Here is a 20,492-nt window from a genome sequence, read left to right as displayed (position 1 = left end):
GGCCTTAAGGTTGCGATGGCCCTGGGGTTAAAGCGCCTCACCATCAAGGGCGACTGGCAGCTTCTCGTCAACTTCTCCAACAAGGTATACGAGCCGAGGGACGAGCACATGGAGGCATACCTCACGGAGGTACGCAAGATGGAGAAGCAGTTCTTGGGCCTGGAATTGCAGCACGTGCCCCGTGGCACCAACAAGGAGGCCGGCGACATCACCAAGAGAGCATCCAAGCGGCTACCCCAAGAGCCTGGCGTCTTCGAGGAGCGGCTCTTCAAGCCATCGGCAACACCACCACTTTCAAGGACGGCGGTGCCTCGGGAGAAGCTCCCTCAACCACCTGCCTCGGGAGCCCTGGCCCGCGGCCCGACCTCGGGAGCGTGCCTACTCTTGGCGCTCGAGCCTCAGGAGGGGTGCTGGACCAAGAAGTTCAAGGAATACCTAACGCAAGGGACACTGCCGGAGAAAGAGGAGGACGCGGAGCGTGTGGCCCGACAGGCCACGGCATACTGCATCCAGGACGGTGAGTTATACAGGAAGCGGCCAAATGACGTTGCCCTGCGTTGTATCTCCAGGGAGCAGGGGAAAGAGTTGCTAGCTGATATACACGGTGGGGACTGCGGGCACCACACGTCGTCACGGACCCTCGTCGGCAAGGCGTCCCGCAGCAGATTCTACTGGCCTACGGTGCTCAATGACGCGACTGAGCTGGTGAAGTCCTGTGAGGCCTGCCAATTCCACGCCAAGCAGATCTATCATCCAGCTCAGGGCCACCAGACCATCCCACTCTCGTGGCCATTCGCAGTCTGGGGGCTGGATATCTTGGGCCCGTTCCCTTGAGCGCCCGGGGGCTACCGCTACCTCTACGTCACCATCGACAAGTTCACCAAGTGGGCGGAGGTAGAAGCCGTCCGCACTATCCCGGTCGGCTCGGCTGTCATGTTCATCAAGGGTCTCGTGAGCCGGTTTGGGTTCCCCAACCGCATCATCACCGATAACGGCTCGCAGTTCACTAGCAATCTCTTCAAGACATATTGTGCTAACCTTGGAACGCAGATCTGCTACACTTTGGTGGCGCACCGCCTGAGCAATGGTCAGGCCGAACGCGCCAACGCCGAGGTCCTGAGAGGCCTCAAGACCAGGACCATCAAGAAGAAGCTCGAGGCCTGCGGCAGGGGCTGGCACGAGGAGCTCCCGTCCGTGCTGTGGTCCATCCGCACCACCGCCACCAAGCCAACGGGCGAGACCCCATTCTTCCTCGTCTACGGAGCAGAAGTGGTTCTCCCTCACGAGATCAAGCATCGCTCCGCGCGGGTCCTGGCGTTTGATGAGGCGCAGCAGGACGCCATGCGGGGGATGGACCTCGTGCTGGGGGAGGAACGCTGCCGTGAAGCCATGCTACGGGCGGCAAGATACCAGCAGGCGCTGCGGCGGTATCACTGTCGCAGCGCCGCTCCAGGACGCTCGAGATGGGTGACCTCGTCCTAAGGCGGGTGCTCTCCAGGGAAGGGTTGCATAAGCTTTCACCCATGTGGGAGGGCCCGTTTAGGGTCGCACAGGTCTCCAGGCCTGGCGCCGCGCGCCTGGAGACGCTGGACGGGGTACCCATCCAGAACGCCTGGAACATCCAGCACCTTCGGAATTTCTACCCATGAAGCAAGGCCCGGCGCCTATGAAGCAAGGCCCAGTGCCTGTGAAGGTCTCCGCTCGTGACACTCTCACGTAATAATGAGTGGGGCTGTACACACCCCGGAGTCTCAGGAGTGCCGCCCTCAGGCCTCGGGGGCTCCCTCCCACGTCCTAGTGGTAGCACTTAGCTCCGCGCTGGTGAGTAGACAAGAAGACTAGACTAGGTGCCGGACGCGGCTTTTCATTTGCTTTCCGTAGTTGGCTTGCCCCTCTTTTATGAAGATTTGCTTTCTGGTGTTCCTTCCCGGCTTGGTTCCATCGCCTTTTGCCTCCATTTCTGCCTTCGGTTCCCTGTTTTGACTTGTACTCTCTCCCACATACCTCACGAGGGGGCTGAACAGGTGCCCTCGTGGGCGTTTTTTCTGTTTTTCGTGAGGCACCCTCGTTCGAGCTCGCAAGCTGGCACACCTCTCTCAATCCGTGCCCCTCGGGTACCGCGATATGAAGTGCTGGGTCATGGCCAGTGCCGCCTGCGACTAGGGCTCGGGAGAATAGGAGCCTCCTAACAAATTTATGTAGTTCCTAGATGCCTCCCAAGCCAAGGAGGCCTCGCCAGGTACTGAGAAATGCGGGCCTCATGAGGCGGAAGCTACTTCAAGCGCGTCAAGCTAAGTTATTTCTACGCGCCTATATAAAACATTGATACTGCGATGCGACATAGGAACAATAAACATAGCATAGCAACTTGGAAACCATGGTTCATTGCGCGCCCCTACGGGGCCCCATACTTGTATCTCTCTTAATGCAGGAAGAAAAGAAAGAACGAAACAAAAGCGGCGCGTGGCCTGCAGCAGTTCGCGAGGATGGATCCATGACACTCTCCTGGGCTCAGCCGGACCCCTCCTCGCGCTTCACTGGGGCGCGGTGACAAGACGGCCCGCTGCCGCCCTCGAAGCGGGCGCGGCGGCATGGCGGCTGGTCATAGCCGCCGCTGCTGGAGCTGTCGCCGGAGGAAGAACCGTCGTAGCTGGACGAGCAGCGGCCAGCTGTTGGAACACGTGGTACGCTACGCTAGCGCCAAATAAACTTTTCTACCGCGCACCCAAGATCATGCTGCTGGAAATAGATCATTGGACCAGGTTTACCACTAGACGTGCAGTCACCACAGCGGAAGTAGAGTTGGTGATGCGTGTAGCCGATCTCCCGGGCCGTCTCCTCCTCGCGTTGCCGATCTCCCGCAAACAGCGAAGACCCATGAACGGTGATCTCCCGCGAACGGCACCTCGCGGTTCCCTCGAATGGTTCGTCCAAGCACCGCAGATGCGATGCCTCCAAGGTATCCACACATATGGGGAGCAGCGTCGAGCGGCGGACTGCTAGGTCCGGTCGCGCGGCATGGGCATGGGGAGTGGCGGTGGCTAACCAGGGTTCAATCCCATCAACCCTAAGTGGTGTGCCTACTCCCCTTTATATAGACCTCCGAGGTGGGCTCAACACTTGAGCCCACTAGGAGTCCACATCCATTTTCCACTCAGATCCAATCCGAATGGGTTGCAGCCCCTTAAGTGTGCGACCCTATAGGTTCACGTACACATGGACACAACCAGAGTCGATAGTTGTAGCGGCTCCTAGCAGAACGTGCAAACTCCCATGTGGGCGTAAAGTCGTTTGACGAACCTCAACAATGTGGCATATGCAACATTCCTTTTGCCTCACGATATTTGTTGTCGAGCTCAAGGCGAGTACTTGTCACCCTTGTGTTAGCTCGACCTCTCTTCTCGAAACCATGATACAGATTCCCGAACTGGGTTAACACTTAACCCAAGTCGCATGGCCATGCTTTCCGAATCTGATCACTCGAGAGGGCCCAGAGAATATCTCTCCAAATAGGAGGGGCAAATTCCATCTTGGTCAACCATGTCTCGCGGCATGTCTCACGACTCACCTGAAAGCTACCTTTATAACTACCTAGTTACGGAGTAGCGTTTGATAGACCCTAAGTGAGTCGATCCTCATCCCGAGAACATGCGAGGACCTCAGGTCTAGGACATGGCATAAACATTGCACTTGAGACTAACAGATGACTATATCTTGTTGCGTCTCAAAGTGGGTCTGTCCGGCTCGGTGATCTCCATCCCCGAGCCCATACTATCGGTTTAGCATCTCCATGCACATGACTTGTGAAACATAGTCATCCACCGAGTCGTATACTAGTCAAGGATATGTGTCCGCATAACCTTATCAACTAGGGACCATTAAAACAATCATCATACAATACATAGTTCCACAAACAAGTCACATACTTATTGATACATATCATTGATGATGTTCAAGGACAATACAAAGGACTCATGAATACATATGGAAATATCATCATCACATGATTGCCTCTAGGGCATATCTCCAACAGTCTCCCACTTGCACTAGAGTCAATCATTTAGGCATCGTATGCCCATGGAGCTCATGTGCGCCTCATGCTTCGGACGTGGGAGAGGCTTCATCAATGGATCAGCAAAATTTGCATCCGTGTGTACCTTGCATATGTTTACATCACCTCTTTTGACAATGTCGCGAATAAGGTTAAAACGCCTGAGTATGTGTTGGGTTTTATGATGGTTCCGTGGTTCCTTGACTTGCGCAATGGCACCACTATTATCACAATAGAGGTCCAATGGATTAGATGCGCCCTCAACCACACCAAGATCAGAAATAAAATTCTTCACCCAAACACCTTCTTTTGCAGCTTCAGAAGCCGCAATGTACTCGGCCTCTGTTGTAGAATCAGCTACCGTATCTTGCTTGGAGCTCCTCCAGCTCACTGCTCCTCCGTTCAGAATGAACACAAACCCAAATTGCGATCGACTATCTTCCCTATCTGTTTGGAAACTAGCATCAGTGTAACTATTTACAACGAGCTCATCCTCACCTCCATAAACAAGGAACATATCCTTAGTCCTTCTCACGTACTTAAGGATATTCTTAACCGCTGTCCAGTGACTCTCCCCTGGATCAGCCTGGTATCTGCCACCACGCTAAGAGCAAAACTAACATCGGGACGAGTACATACCATAGCATACATGATGGACCCAACAGCCGAAGCATACGGAATCCCATCCATGCGTCTTCGCTCATCAGGAGTCGTAGGACTCTGAGTCTTGCTAAGACTAATGCCATGTGACATGGGCAAGAAACCTTTCTTGGCATCTTGCATGTTGAACCGCTTCAACACCTTGTCAATATACGCACTCTGGCTTAATCCAATAAGCCTTCTCGATCTATCTCTATAGATCTTGATTCCCAAAATGTAAGCTGCTTCTCCCAAGTCCTTCATAGAAAAACTATTTTTCAGTGAGTCCTTGACAGATGCAAGCATTTGAACATCATTTCCAATCAATAATATGTCATCCACATATAAGATCAGAAATGCAACTGAGCTCCCACTGACCTTCTTGAATACACAATGATCACAGTCATTCTTGATGAAGCCAAACTCTTTGACAGCTTCATTAAAACGAATGTTCCAATTCCGAGATGCTTGCCTTAATCCATAAATGGATCTCTGAAGCTTGCATACCATGCTAGAATTCTTTGGATCGACAAAACCCTCGGGTTGTGTCATATACACATCCTCGGTTAAATTTCCATTAAGGAAAGCCGTTTTGACATCCATCTGCCATATTTCATAGTCGAAATATGCCGCTATAGCAAGAATGATCCGAATTAATTTAGGCATCGCTACCGGTGAGTAAGTCTCATCGTAGTCAACTCCTTGAACTTGTCGATAACCTTTAGCAACAAGTCGAGCCTTATGGACTGTGACATTTCCGTCCATATCAGTTTTCTTCTTAAAGATCCACTTGCACTCAATGGCTCGAATGCCATCTGGCAGATCAACCAAGTTCCAAACTTGATTGTCATCCATGGACTTTAATTCGGATCTCATGGCCTCAAGCCATAACTCGGAATCAGGGCTCTCCATCACTTCCGCATACATAGTAGGCTCGTTGTTCTCCAAGAACAACACATTGCAGTCATGCAAATTGCGTAACCTTTCCGACCTCCGTGGAACCGGTGTCGACTCCACTATGGGTTCCCTGACTAACTCCGGTGTGACAGTATCACCTACCGGAACGTCCCCGTGTGGTTCTCGAATTTCTTCTAGTCGGACCGTCCTCCCACTAGCCTTCCGATTGAGAAACTCTTTCTCAAGGAAAACTCCATGTCGAGCGACAAACACTTTGCCCTCTTCACGGTTGTAGAAGTAATATCCCAAGGTTTCCCTTGGATATCCCAGGAATAAGCACTTGTCCGATTTGGGTGTGAGCTTATCTGAATGGAGTCGCTTGACATATGCTTCACATCCCCAAATTTTCAGAAAAGACAAACTGTGACTCTTCACAGTCCATATCTCATATGGTGTCTTATCTACGGACTTAGATGGTACCCTGTTTAGTGTGAAAGCTGCAGTTTCTAGAGCGTATCCCCAAAATGACAAGGGTAAATCCGACTGACTCATCATCGATCGGACCATGTCCAACAGGGTCCGATTCCTCCATTCTGACACACCATTTCTCTGTGGCGTACCCAGAGGAGTCAGTTGTGGAACTATTCCATGATTTTTCAGATGATCATCAAACTCCTAGCTCATATACTCACCGCCACGATCAGATCGTAGAAGTTTAATTTTCTTGCCGAGTTGATTTTCCACTTCGTTCTGAAACTCCTTGAACTTTTCAAAAGTTTCTGACTTGTGCCTCATCAAGTAGACATATCCATATCTACTCAAGTCGTCGGTGAAAGTCACAAAATATTGGAAACCACCTCTGGCTGCCGTGCTCATTGGTCCACATACATCACTATGTATAAGTTCCAACAACTCGGACGCCCTCTCGCAACTCTTTGCAAAAGGAGTCTTAGTCATCGTATCGAGTAGGCAAGGCTCGCATGTCTCGAATGATTCAAACTCAAACGAAGTTAGAATTCCATCATCATGGAGCTTCTTCATGCGCTTTTGACTAATGTGTCCTAGTCGACAATGCCAGATGTAAGTCGGATTTATCTCAGTAGGCTTATGCCTCTTGACATTTATGTTATAGATGGATTCACCTTCAAGATCTAGGATAAATAACCCATTTACAACGGGTGGAAAGCCATGAAACATATTATTCAAGTAAATAGAACAACCATTGTGCTTAATACTGAATTCATAACCTTGTCTCATCAAACATGAGGCAGAAATAATGTTTCGACTCAAAGCAGGAACATAATAACAATTATCAAGTTCCATTACAAATCCTGAAGGTAAATTAAGTTGCATAGTGCCGACGGCCAATGCAGCAACTCTTGCTTTATTCCCGACGCGAATGTCAACTTCTCCTCTTGCGAAATTCCTAGTTCTGCTTAGCCCCTGCATCGAGTTGCATATGTGAACAACCGATCCAGTATCATATACCCAAGAGCTACTAGAAACATCAGCAAGATAAATGTCTATAACATATACAACAAGTGTACCTGAAGAAGAAGTCATACTTCCAGTCTTCTTGCCCTTCTCGGCAAGCCACTTGCTACAGTTCCTTTTCCAGTGTCCGGGTTCCTTGCAATGAAAGCAAATACTCCCCGAAGCCGTCCCTGACTTAGGCGCAGCGGCTGTAGTTGGAGTTGCCTCCTTCTCTTTGCCCTTTGCCTTAGCCTTTTTCTTGGATCAGCTCTTCTTGAACTTAGCCGAGTTATGCGCCATCAACACTTGACGATGTGTACCTTTCTTGATATCCTGCTCTGCCACTTTGAGCATCCCATGCAACTCAGTGAGCTTCTTTGCCATCTCATGCATATGGTAGTTCGAGATGAACGGCCCATAGTTGTCCGGAAGAGAACCCATAATTGTATCTGTGGATAACTCATCCCCAAGTGGGAAGCCCAGCCTATCCAGAGCTTGCATGTACCCGATCATCTTGATCACATGCGGGCTCAGTGGATCACCCTCTTTCAGCTTACAATCCATCAAGGATCGCCAGACGTTGAACCTTTCGGTCCTAGCCTGCATTTGAAACATGCTCTTAAGGTTCTCGATCATATCGAAAGCCTCAATATTTTCGAAGTGCTACTGCAGATCGGGCTCCATAGAAGCCAGCATGAGACAGCTGATCTCGTTTGATTCATCAACGAGTTTCTGGTAGGCATTTCTGGCTGTGGCATTAGCATTATCGGCAGGTTCCTCTGGAAGCGAATTCTCTAAAACTTGTTCCTTTTTCTCATGCCTAAGAACAATTCTCAGGTTTCTATACCAGGTGGTAAAGTTTGTTCCGTTCAATTTATCTTTTTCCAGGATTGATTTCAACGCAAAAGGGGTAACTTGAGCAGGTGGTGCCATTGATCTACAACAGAAATATGCAAAACACTAAGACATGTATTCATGAAGAGTAATTCATATTAAACATTTTAATAAGATCATTACTCCCACTAAAATCAACATCCCTCGGTTGATACTTAGTGATTCAAGATCCAAGATCAACATGTCAACTAGTGAGCTTTTGCATCACCGCTAGAGGACAAGATCACTCAGTAAGCAACTCTTGCTAATCGTATCTCCATACGACTCTTGTTGTTGGGGACATCTCATGCCTCGCCAACTCCTATGCCTCGTAGCCCAAAACTGTTTTGATAGCCACGACAAGTCAACCAATGCTCCGCGTGTAAGTGTCCGACACAAACCCATCACTTCAAGGAGATCTAGTGGCACCCTAATTTCATAGGCCCGCCACTAAATATACTTGACATGTGAAGGTGCAGCAATTGGGGAGGCATTTATACTTGACATTCTTTGAGGGATCACCCTACTTAAAACATCTACCATGCAAAAGGAAGGGTGCATAAAAGGGATAAACTTTCACGGGCAGTTTATGTATGTGTGATATGGTATAGCCCCTTTTCACAGCGCGTGGTGATCTCCATCTCCACGTGCACAGTCTGCCCATGCATGGTTGTCCTCGTGGTGATATCCATCTCCATGCCATGGTGTCAACCGCCAAGTGTTACATAAGATACTATGCTATTAAAAACTAATAGCTACTGAAAGTAAATTACATTACATGGCTTCTCATGTTGACACGCAGGTCATTAATACAATAATGGGACAACCATATGGCTCCTGTCGGTTGCCGCACTCATGACATGCAGGTCATGAAACAATAATATACAAGCAACATACATGGGCTATACCAAATCACAGCCATTCCCTGCAAAAACGAGTCAGATGTTCTACCGCCGAAGATAAAACCTCCTGAAACTCTATCTTCCAAGCGGATTTTGGCCTAGCCAGAAGCGCTGAAATCCTGTTCTAGGATTTCACCGCTAATCCAACTTTTCGTTAGCTTCAGTTTGACAGGTCGTGGAGCAAAATCGGAGTTCGTATGCAAAAGTTACAGCCGTTTTACCGAGACCGCTCCAACAGATTTCAGTACCGCGGAAATCACATTTCCAAGGTGTTGATCTATGTTCCGATTCGATCAATCTCATTGATCTTCATGTGCTGCATCCGGATTTATGTTCCACTGTCTACCCCGATGGCGGACAACCGACCGGTAGGGGTAAGTCGTGTCACGACCTCTGCATCACGATCACGGAAACAAGATCACGAAACCAACCTTCAACACTGACATGCGCGACCGATCTCATCGACCCGCACCTGAACCGATCTACATATCTCATATGCATATCATCGAATCTATTACCATACAGCAGAGGCTCTGATACCACTGTTGGAACACGCGGTACCCTACGCTAGCGCCAAATAAAATTTTCTACCGCGCACCCAAGATCATGCTGCTGGAAATAGATCACGGGATCGGGTTTACCACTAGACGCGCAGTCACCACAACGGAAGTAGAGTTGGTGATGCGTGTAGAGCCGTCTCCTCCTCGCGTTGCCGATCTCCCACGAACAGCGAAGACCCATGAACGGTGATCTCCCGCGAACGGCACCTCGCGGTTCCCTCGAATGGTTCGTCCAAGCACCGCAGATGCAATGCCTCCAAGGTATCCACACGTACGGGGAGCAGCGTCGAGCGGCGGACTGCTAGGTCCGGTCGCGCGGCATGGGCATGGGGAGTGGCGGTGGCTAACCAGGGTTCAATCCCATCAACCCTAAGTGGTGTGCCTACTCCCCTTTATATAGACCTCCGAGGTGGGCTCAACACTTGAGCCCACTAGGAGTCCACATCCATTTTCCACTCAGATCCAATCCGAATGGGCTGCAGCCCCTTAATTGTGCGACCATATAGGTTCACGTACACATGGACACGACCAGAGTCGATAGTTGGTAGCGGCTCCTAGCAAAACGTGCAAACTCCCATGTGGGCGTAAAGTCGTTTGACGAACCTCAACAATGTGGCATATGCAACATTCCTTTTGCCTCACAATATTTGTTGTCGAGCTCAAGGCGAGTACTTGTCACCCTTGTGTTAGCTCGACCTCTCTTCTCGAAACCATGATACAGATTCCCGAACTGGGTTAACACTTAACCCAAGTCGCATGGCCATGCTTTCCGAATCTGATCACTCGAGAGGGCCCAGAGAATATCTCTCCAAATAGGAGGGGCAAATTCCATCTTGGTCAACCATGTCTCGCGGCATGTCTCACGACTCACCCGAAAGCTACCTTTATAACTACCCAGTTACGGAGTAGCGTTTGATAGACCCTAAGTGAGTCGATCCTCATCCCGAGAACATGCGAGGACCTCAGGTCTAGGACAAGGCATAGACATTGCACTTGATACTAACAGATGACTATATCTCGCTGCGTCTCAAAGTGGGTCTGTCCGGCTCGGTGATCTCCATCCCCGAGCCCATACTATCGGTTTAGCATCTCCATGCACATGACTTGTGAAACATAGTCATCAACCGAGTCGTATACTAGTCAAGGATATGTGTCCGCATAACCTTATCAACTAGGGACCATTAAAACAATCATCATACAATACATAGTTCCACAAACAAGTCACATACTTATTGATACATATCATTGATGATGTTCAAGGACAATACAAAGGACTCATGAATACATATGGAAATATCATCATCACATGATTGCCTCTAGGGCATATCTCAAACACCAGCGCCGAGGGCAAGGCCATCCTCACCCTCGTCACGACCGTCACCAAGGCGGAGCAACTCGCCGCCGTCGTTGTCCTCGGGGCAGCACCCGACGCGCCGACCGTCTTCTCCGAACACCCTCACGTAGAGGGTCACGTTGTCGTCGTATTTGAAGTGGAGGGTGCACCGCCTGCCCAGGCCGCGCGCGCGGGCAAACATCTGCCAGCCGCGGGCCAGGGCTGCGTTGCCCGCGACGGAGGCCTCAACCGTGACCCAGGAAGCTTTGCTGCAGCAACCGTCCGCCTGCAGCCAGAGCCCGCCTAGACCTGTGGCCGGTAGCTCGCCGGCGAAGAAGCGCAGGAGCTGAAGCCAGGTGCCGGCTGGGTTGTCCGACCACACGACGAACTCCGGCAGCAGCTCCTTGGAGTGGAAGCACGGCCGGGGAGGTCGTGCGACCATGGTGCGCCTCCCTTCATCGACGGGGCTGCCACGACATGGGCGACTCCCACCACGCGAAGGGGCGCCGCCGCGGCCGCGGGGAGGCCATGGTGGGGGTCGCGGTGTGATTACGGGGACAGCCGCGCCCACGCTTGGCGGCGGAGAGCCGGGCCCCTCTTGGCGAGCCTTCCCCTTCTCCGCGGCCGAGAACCTCTTCGCAGGCGCCATGGGTGTCGCTACTGGCAACAGAGCAAGGGAGAAGAAGCGAGCGGAGAAGGAAGAGATGAGCGATGGGGGCTTCGCCCCCACCTCATTTATAGCAGGAGCAGGCCAACCGGCGATCCCCACGATCACAGGTAATGATGGTTTTGCCTTGCATGCAGCAGGGACTCGTCAAGTCGGGCAGTTGCTGAGGCAGCATGGGGAAGCGGATACGCCCACGTCCAATCAATTGCCACGCGTCAAGCGGGGCCGAATGCTGTTGGGGCCCGCGGCGCTCCGCACTTGCCCTTTGGCTTCGCCTCGAAGCCAAGTCCGAGCGCGCCTTGGGCCCGGGGGCTACTGTCGGCGTCCTGGGAACAGGGGTCCCCAGACTTGCCTGCCTGCGGTCCACGGCGTGGCTCCACTAGCAGCCCCGTATGGCCCATCTTCACGAGCAAACACTCAAGACCCTTGCGAGGGGCCAAGCCTCGCGAGGCGGATAACGCAAGACCTCCTCGGGGGCAGCCTCACCAAGCTGGCTCGCGAGGGGCGGAGAGATCAAGGCAAGGGGAACCTCGCGAGGTTCCTATGACGTAAGCCATGACGACCAAGGCCAGGCGGCCGCCAGGGCGCAGTGTCCTCATTTCTTCTTTGGTGCTAAAGAGGCAAGCGCAGGCGAGGAGTCCCGAGGCATCAGGCAAAGTTTTCCATATCGGTGCAATGAGACCAAGACCAGCAGGACGGCAGGACGGAGGTCATTGTGGAGCCCAAGATGGCGTCACCACCAGAGCCTTTGGCAGGCGAAGACCACCTTTAGTCAGGATAGCTTGTACTAGTTGTCCCCCTTCAAATTGGACGTTGTGGCATCCCTTCCCGCTCAATATTTGGGAAGAGGACCAGGGCCTCTATAAATAGGACTAGCCACCATCGTAGGAGGCATCTGATCTGACCTTGAATGGATCGAGAGAGCATTTAGGTCATCCTCACACTCTCTAAGTACAAGAACACCTCTCCTCAGGAGGCTGTTCTTCCCCTATAACTGTTCATCCATAGCCCAAGAGGCAATCCACCACACCACACTAGAGTAGGGTATTACACCACATCGGTGGCCCGAACCAGTATAAATCTCATGTCTCTTGTTCTGTGGGTTCGTCGAGCTAGGCTTTGAGATCGCGGAGAGGGTGAGGGCGTGATCAGGTAGAGGGGAGATCTTCGTGCGCACCCTAGTGTTCGAACCTCAAGGGTTTTGCTGGAACCCGAAATCCGACAGATAGTGATTGACAGGGTTCTCTAGTCACTGTCACCAAGTTACTAGAACTTCATGATGAACTATAATATGCAAGGGATAACGGAAACGATTCCCAAGCTCTTCGCGATGCTGAAATCGGCGAAGGTAGAAATCAAGAAAAAGCATCAAGTGTTGATTGTTGACAAGACCACTAGTTTCAAGTAAAAGGGCAAGGGAAAGAAAGAGAACTTCAAGAAGAATGGCAAGCAAGTTACCACTCCCGTGAAGAAGCCCAAATCTATACCTAAGCCTGAAACTAAGTGCTTCTACTACAAAGGGAATGGTCACTGGAAGCGGAACTACCCCAAATACTTGGCGGATAAGAAGGATGGCAAAGTGAACAAAAGTATATTTGATATACATGTTATTGATGTGTACTTTACTAGTGTTCATAGTAACCCCAGGGTATTTGATACCAGTTCAGTTGCTAAGATTAGTACTCGAAACAGGAGTTGCAAAATGAACAGAGACTAGTTAAGGGAAAGGTGACGATGTGTGTTGGAAATGATTCCAAGGTTGATAAGATCACCATCACACACTCCTTTTACCTTCGGGATTAGTGTTGAACCTAAAATAAATGTTATTTGGTGTTTGCGTTGAGCATGAATACGATTGGATCATGTTTATTGCATTACGGTTATTCATTTAAGTCAAAGAATAATTGTTGTTCTATTTACATGAATAAAACCTTATATGGTCATACACTTAATATAAATGGTTTATTGAATCTCGATCGTAGTGATACACATATTCATAATATTGTTGCCAAAATATGCAAAGTTGATAATGATAGTGAAACATATTTGTGGCATTTCCGTTTAGGTCATATCAGTGTAAAGTGCATGAAGAAACTCCATGCGGATGGACTTTTGGAATCACTTGATTATGAATCATTTGATGCTTGCGAACCATGCCTCATGGGCAAGATGACTAAGACTCTGTTCTCCGGAACAATGGAGCGAGCCACTGACTTATTGGAAATAATACATACCGATGTATGCAGCCCGATGAGTGTTGAGGCTCGCGGTGGGTATCATATTTTCTAACCTTCACAGATGATTTCAGCAGATATGGGTATATCTACTTAATGAAACACAAGTCTGAAACATTTGAACAAGTTCAAAGAATTTCGGAGTGAAGTCGAGAATCATCGTAAAAAGAAAATAAAGTTTCTACGATCTGATCGCGGATGTGAATATTTGAGTTACGAGTTTGGCCTTCATTTAAAACAATGTGGAATAGTTTCACAACTCACGCCACCTGAACACCACAGCGTAATGGTGTGTCCGAACATCGTAACCGTACTTTATTAGATATGGTGTGATCTATGATGTCTCTTACCGATTTACCACTATCGTTTTGGGGTTATGCATTGGAGACAGCTGCATTCATGTTAAATATGCACTACAAAAAAAAGACACATCCGTGACATTTTGGGCCGAACGAATTTTTTTCCTGTCATGCTTATGACACTTCTATGATGATAATTGTGACAAAACGCGGTATCATCATAGATGTGGTGGGCTCCTACTTCTATGACAAAAAATCATGATAGAAAATGGGCTTTTCGTCCTGGGCGGGCCGGAGACGCAGCTGCATGACATTCTTTGGGCCGCCCATGACGGGAAAAACCATGGTAGAAGCGAGCGCGAGGAAAATATCGGGGTGTTCCCGGTTACGGTGGGTGGTCGGGGCCGAGCGATGCACGTTTCTCTCATACACGTACGCGCGTGTGTGCGAGGCGTTGGGCTCTAACTGAACCTGAGCGAGGCGTTGGGCTCTAACTGAACCCGAGCGAGGCGTTCGCCTACTGAACCCGAGCGATTGCACTGCAGGCTACGCGTTACTGAACCGGAGCGATCGATCGATGGATGTTAACTGAACCTGATCGAGTGATTCCTTCGCTACTGCTGCTAACAGAATCCGATCGATTCTGCCTCTGGATGAACAGTGAGTGTTGCTGGGGGGGCGGGTTGGATGGACACTTCCCGGTGGGGGTGGATGAACAGGACCCCGTGGTGTTGCCTTTGGATGAACAGGACCCCGATCGATCGAGCCGGTTGGGGCTGGATGAACAGGACCCCGTGGAGGGCTGGATGAACAGGACCACCCCGTGGAGGGCTGGATGAACAGTAGACGGTGGAGGGCTAGATGAACAGTAGCCCGTGGAGGGGTGGTTGAACAGGAGCCCGTGGAGAGGGCTGGTTGAACAGTAGCCGGTGGAGTAGCGCGCGGTGGAGGCTGGATGAACAGGAGCCCGTGGATGAACAGTCGCAGGTGGAGGTTGGAGGAGGTCGACGGTGGATGAACAGTAGCCCGTGGAGGCTGGAGGGGGTCGACGGTGGAGATGAACAGTATCCCGTGGAGTTCCGTTTTGCGGTACGCCACACCCCTCCCAATGAACAGGACCCCCGTTTCGACCGTAGCGCTCCAACACAAGTCTGTTTCCTCCGTTTTGCGGTACGCCACACCCCTCCTGATCAACAGGACCCCGTTTCGACCGTAGGAGGTCCGTTTCCTCTGTTTTGCGGTACCCCAGACCCCTCTCGATGAACAGGATCCTGTTCGAACGTGGCCGGTCGAACACAAGGCCGTTTCCTCCGTTGTGCGGTACGCCAGGCCTCGTTTCCATCGGCTGTTCCATCCAAGCCGGTTGGCTCCCACGCGTTCCGTTGCCTCCCGATGAACACACCGCATTCCGTTGCCTCCCCATGAACACGACGATGACACAGTTTCTCCGTTCCGACCCAGCCATGTACACGAGCCCTGGCCGTACGTATGCGCGAGTAGGCGTTCGAGACCCCGCCTGTATGTGCATACATGGCCGTATTTTCTTTCTTGCACACTGGCCGATGTACGTACGTGTACATGCTACGTGCGCACCTCTACTACGACATGTGTGCGCCTCTACATCGACCAGTATGTACGTACACGCTCGCGACCAGAATGACAACACTACGTACGCTTCGACCAGGTGGGTCCCGACTATCAGGCACTTCCTTGCATGCAAAGATGTAGCTAGTGGGTCCCAGCAGTCAGGGGCCGAATCATTTTTTTGCCCGGACGCACTTCCTTGCGTGTGAAGATGTAGCTGGTGGGTCCTAGCAGTCAGGGGAAAACGTTTTTTTCATGAAATACGGTGGCCCGTCCGGTGGGTCCCTGCTGTCAGGTGGAGGAATAATTATTTTGTGCATAATAAGGAGGCACTTCCTTGCGGCTGCCGTGGACCCAGCTGTCAGCCTCTCCACGTACAGTACTCTTCCGATGGAAGTCGGTCGTTAACCACATTGACCACGCCGCACCGAGAGCACCACGGCGGTGGACGACGGCGAGGCCTAGGAAGGGGACGACGCGGAGCCGGGGAACACGCGGCAGTGGATACCCACGCGGAGAGGAGTACGAGGGTTCACTGGTTCGGCTGCGGTGTGAGGCTGCCGTCGCCGCAGAATAACAGGGGGTGTGGGTGAGTGGAGGGATGGCCTGGCCAGCGCTGGGAGTAGTAGGGGGTGGTGAGGCCTCCGCGGCAGCACAGCCAGCCACGGGAGGCAGGAGCAGGCGGCACGACCGGTGCTGCTTTGGGCGGCTGGAGCAAGAAGACCAGAGGTTGAAGAAGCACGACGGCCGTTGGATGGACATCGTACGGTCACTGCAGCTAGAATCGTTTATATTGACTAAGTTGACAAAGCCCTTGGTACGCATCAACTTAGTAGGCCCACAGGTCAGCTTCCGAAATGGTGCGCCCCAGATGTCAGGGGGAGGAATCATTTTTTGGGAGGGTGAAGCTAGAATATCCGAGATTGAAGAAGAAGCACGGCATCCGTTGGATGGACATCCAACGGCCACTGCTGCTAGAACCGTGTGTTGACTATAAGTTGTCAAAGCCTTGCATACGCGTCAACTCTTTTTTTTAGGGGACGCGTCAACTTAGTAAGGCCACAAGTGTGTGGCAGAGAACTTATAGCCCATTTGAGATTTGTAAGAATGTGCAACCAATTTTTGAATTCTAATGGAATTTACTACAGCCCATTTATAGTTTGTTAAAAGTACAGCCCATTTCAACCAACCGTTCAAAATGGAATTCAATAAAATTTCCCACATTTTGATGGGATCCGTAATATTTTTATCCCGAAATTTCTAGTCAGATTAAATACAATTTCAATATAAATTTATATTACGTAAAAATACAACGAAACATTGCGCTCGCAACGATTAATGAAATTAAAAATTTCAATATCCAAAAATAATGCATCCCTCCTAGGAAAGATTTGCAGCCCAGCGGGGTGGAGAATAACAACTTGACCTTGCCTGGGTATTCCTAAAAAAGTATAGTTGGGCTAGCCATTTTCAGCTTGAAAAAAATTAATATCTGGGCTGGATATCTGGCCTGGGCTAGACGGGCCACAGCCCGCCGAGTTAATACATGCAGCGATGTTTTCGTTGTTGTTCAGAGGAGAAAAATAATATCTGGGCTAAACATCGCTCAAGAAAAACTCTGCAGTGCTCACACCTCAAAAACACAAATACTGCTCGAGCTGCTTGGTCCCAGCTGTTGGCCGCTTCTTGTGCAATTCTCTCGTTTATTGACTACATAGGTTGACAATGGTGTGGGACCGTGATGTTAGGAAACCAGGAGGAAGCAAAAAATTATAGTTTTATATACTAATAAGGAGGCACTTGCGTACGTGCGGCTATGGCCCTGGTGGGTCCCCACTGTCATCCTCTCCAAGTAAAGTCATCTCCTCATCCTCATGTCCGTTGACCATGTTGACAACGTGAGACGGCGGCGCCATGGCGAGCGCAACAACTCGAAGGACGACGGAGAGGGCCTCGCGGGCCCTACAGATGGTCTGATACAGCGCCCGCTGCTCATTTGGGAAGCCAGGATCATAGGGCCACAAGTCCGCGACGGCATTGTCATTCGCTTGTTCACCGGTGCTCGTTGAGGAGACGGAGGTTGCAGCACAGGTCCTCCTGTGCTGGTAGCTCTTCCGCCATTAGGGTGTCGAAGTGCGGCCGCACCTGCTCTATGGTGAACACGGCATGAACCGGCTTGGACATTGGCGCTGGCTCCTGGTCGGAAGCTACGTCCATCGTCTGATTATCGTCGCTCAGCTCGGCGAGCTAGTTGGCGAGCCAGCATGTCTGGCTGCTGGACCGACCCGCTGCCAAGCACGATCCTGACTGCCCTGGCCCACCTAGACCGCCTCCCTCGCCCGCGCGCGCTTTCCGCCCGAAACGGTCAGCGCCGCCCGCCCCGCTTCCCGATGCAGGCAATTGCCCCGCCTTCAAATGACACAAGTGTTGTCCGTCTGTCCTTCTGGCGCCCACATTAATGATACGCGGTTGCTGAGGCGGCTACTCCAGCGCCGCACGTCCGTCCCTCCGCCGCCCACCATTGCTATATAAACTGCTGCGCCAGCCATAGCCGCAGTCATCCGCATCCGTTCCCTTTCTCCTGTCCACACCACTACTGCCCACCATGGCTTCCTCGCGCTCCAGCGCTCTTTGGGGCAGGCGGACGACGGACCACAAGGAGATGGCAACCATTGCTGCCGACTGGCTGGCCGGCAGGCAGCCGGAGGACGACGACGTCCCAATGGAGAACATGGTAGTCGACGATCCGGCGCCAACCCCCTCCTCCGCGCCATCCTTGCCGGTGCATTGCACCATGACCATCGGCGAGGCCCATGCCAAATATATGGACACGGCGAAGCAGAAGCATGAGGAGCAGTCCCGGGAGGCGCAGGCTGACGCCGCCTACAACCACCATCTCCTCCAGGAGCACCTGCAGGCGGAGGAGCAGATCACCGCGGAGCGGGCGGAGCAGGAGGCACTGCTCGACTCGTACCGCTCCGCCCGCGAGGGCCGCCTCGAGTGCTGGCGGTACCGCATGCGGGTGGCGGAGGCTGCGGCCACCTACAAAGAGGGCGATGAAGCGGGCGAGGTGCTTTTTGGCAAGACCGAGGACGAGGCAGAGGACAATGCCGGCTCCGACGAGTCCCCGCTCCGCTGGGGTCGACGAGGCCCTGCTCCGCCGAGGCCCCGCGGTGCCAACAACGAGGCAGAGGACACCGCTGGCTCCGCAGAGGCCCCACCCAGCCGGCAACGAGGGGGAGGATTTCCCCCGCTCCGCCGAGGCGCCACCCGCCGGCAACGAGACAGAGGACATCGCCGGCTCCGCCGAGGCCCCGCCCCGCTGCCAACGAGGCCGCGCCACACAGAAAACGAGGAAGAGTAGAACACGGTAGGTCGTCGCCGCTTGGGTCCAAGTAAGGCCACCGCTGCTACCCTCCGGTTGAAGCCAAGCTAGGCGGGTTGACCACTGACGGCCGGTTAGCTTCTTGGCGGCGACGTGGAGTCGGAGAGCTATGTTGGAGAAGGACGCTGCTTCTACTTAACAGCTGGTGCAGTTGGCTGACTGACACGTGGGCCCAATAGGCATCTGGGCCGCATGTCAGTTACGCAACTGCACCTGCAGTTAAGTCACTGAAGCTTCTGTTTGGCTCAGCCGGACACAGGTGGGTAGCTTCGCTTAATTAATTATACCTCCAGCACACCGCTTTTTAGTCGAAGAATGTATGAAATGTAATGAAATCCGGCGTGTTTATATGAAATCCGACCGTGTATGAATGAATTTATTTCGATTAGTTCGAATTCTTGTATCACTGGCATTGGATGAACATGCAAAACAAAACGTACTAGCATTATTCCCAGGGTGATCACCTCGTTTGCAGCAGTTTCACATGTACTCCCTCCGGTCCTTTCTAGTCTGCATATAAGTTTTGTCTGCAGTCAAAGTATCTCTACTTTAACCAATCTTATAGAAAAAAGTATGCGCTTTCACAATGTGTGAAGTAAAAAGGAACAGAAGGAGTACAAAGAGTTTGAGCAGCTTTTTAGCGTTCCTGTACATTGCAAACAAACACACAGGCCTGGCAATTTATAGAGAACATTCAAAACAATTGATGATTATGCATCTCAGCGATTCACATGTCAGAGGCAATATTTACTTCACAACTAAAGAACAAAGAAAAAATAGATCAACGCTGCTGACAGCAAAGGGCGTCCCATTCGAAAATATCAAACGCATGTCTTCTTGCTAAAATCAATGAGCAAAATTTGACAAGGTTGTCCCATTCCAAAATATCAAATGCCTATGATTGTGGAATGGGCAGGGTTTTCCATCAGTTCAAACATTGACATGGCACCTCATGCTAAATAAACCAGCTGTTCTTTTTGTGCAGTTCCACCAAAATCAACCAAATTCGCGCGTAGCTTGTATGATTTCGCCCTTATATGTTGCAACGCCTTGAACTTATCAGCACCTCCTTTCTTGTGGTGGAAAAGAATGATTCGATGTATTCATGAACATTTTGTGCAGTTCCCATTGAAATCAAGCTGAGCACCCCTGTTTGCACAAATACAAAAAAGTGACTAGTATAAAGCAAACTATACTATGCATTGACAGTTTAAACAGGCACCTACATGGTCCATGTAGAGCACACTTCTTGAAAAATGAAACTCATCGGAAAGAATCCTAGAACAACATTGTACTCGCGCATCACAGCAAGAAAATGGAGATTTGTCAGTCCTTCTGAGCTGAAGTTAGTTTGGTCTTGTGGGGGGTAATGTAACCATCCTTCAACTGCTCCTTCTGAGGAGAAGATAGACAGGGCTTCTTCATCCTGGCATAATCGGAACTAGTCACTTCACGTACTCCATATTCTTCTTCAGAGGAGGATGATCCTGTTGTGCAAAGACAAGAGGACAACTAAATGCTAGCATCCTTGTTTGCTCAAAAAAAGGAAAGGAAATATTTAAAACAACGCAGATGAAGCACTTCTCAAGGACAAT

The sequence above is a fragment of the Aegilops tauschii genome, chromosome 1 (genome assembly GCF_002575655.3).
Source record: "Aegilops tauschii subsp. strangulata cultivar AL8/78 chromosome 1, Aet v6.0, whole genome shotgun sequence".
In the NCBI taxonomy this organism is placed as follows: Eukaryota; Viridiplantae; Streptophyta; class Magnoliopsida; order Poales; family Poaceae; genus Aegilops; species Aegilops tauschii.
The sequence above is the reverse complement of the archived record's forward strand: the minus strand, read 5'-3'. Positions refer to the sequence as shown.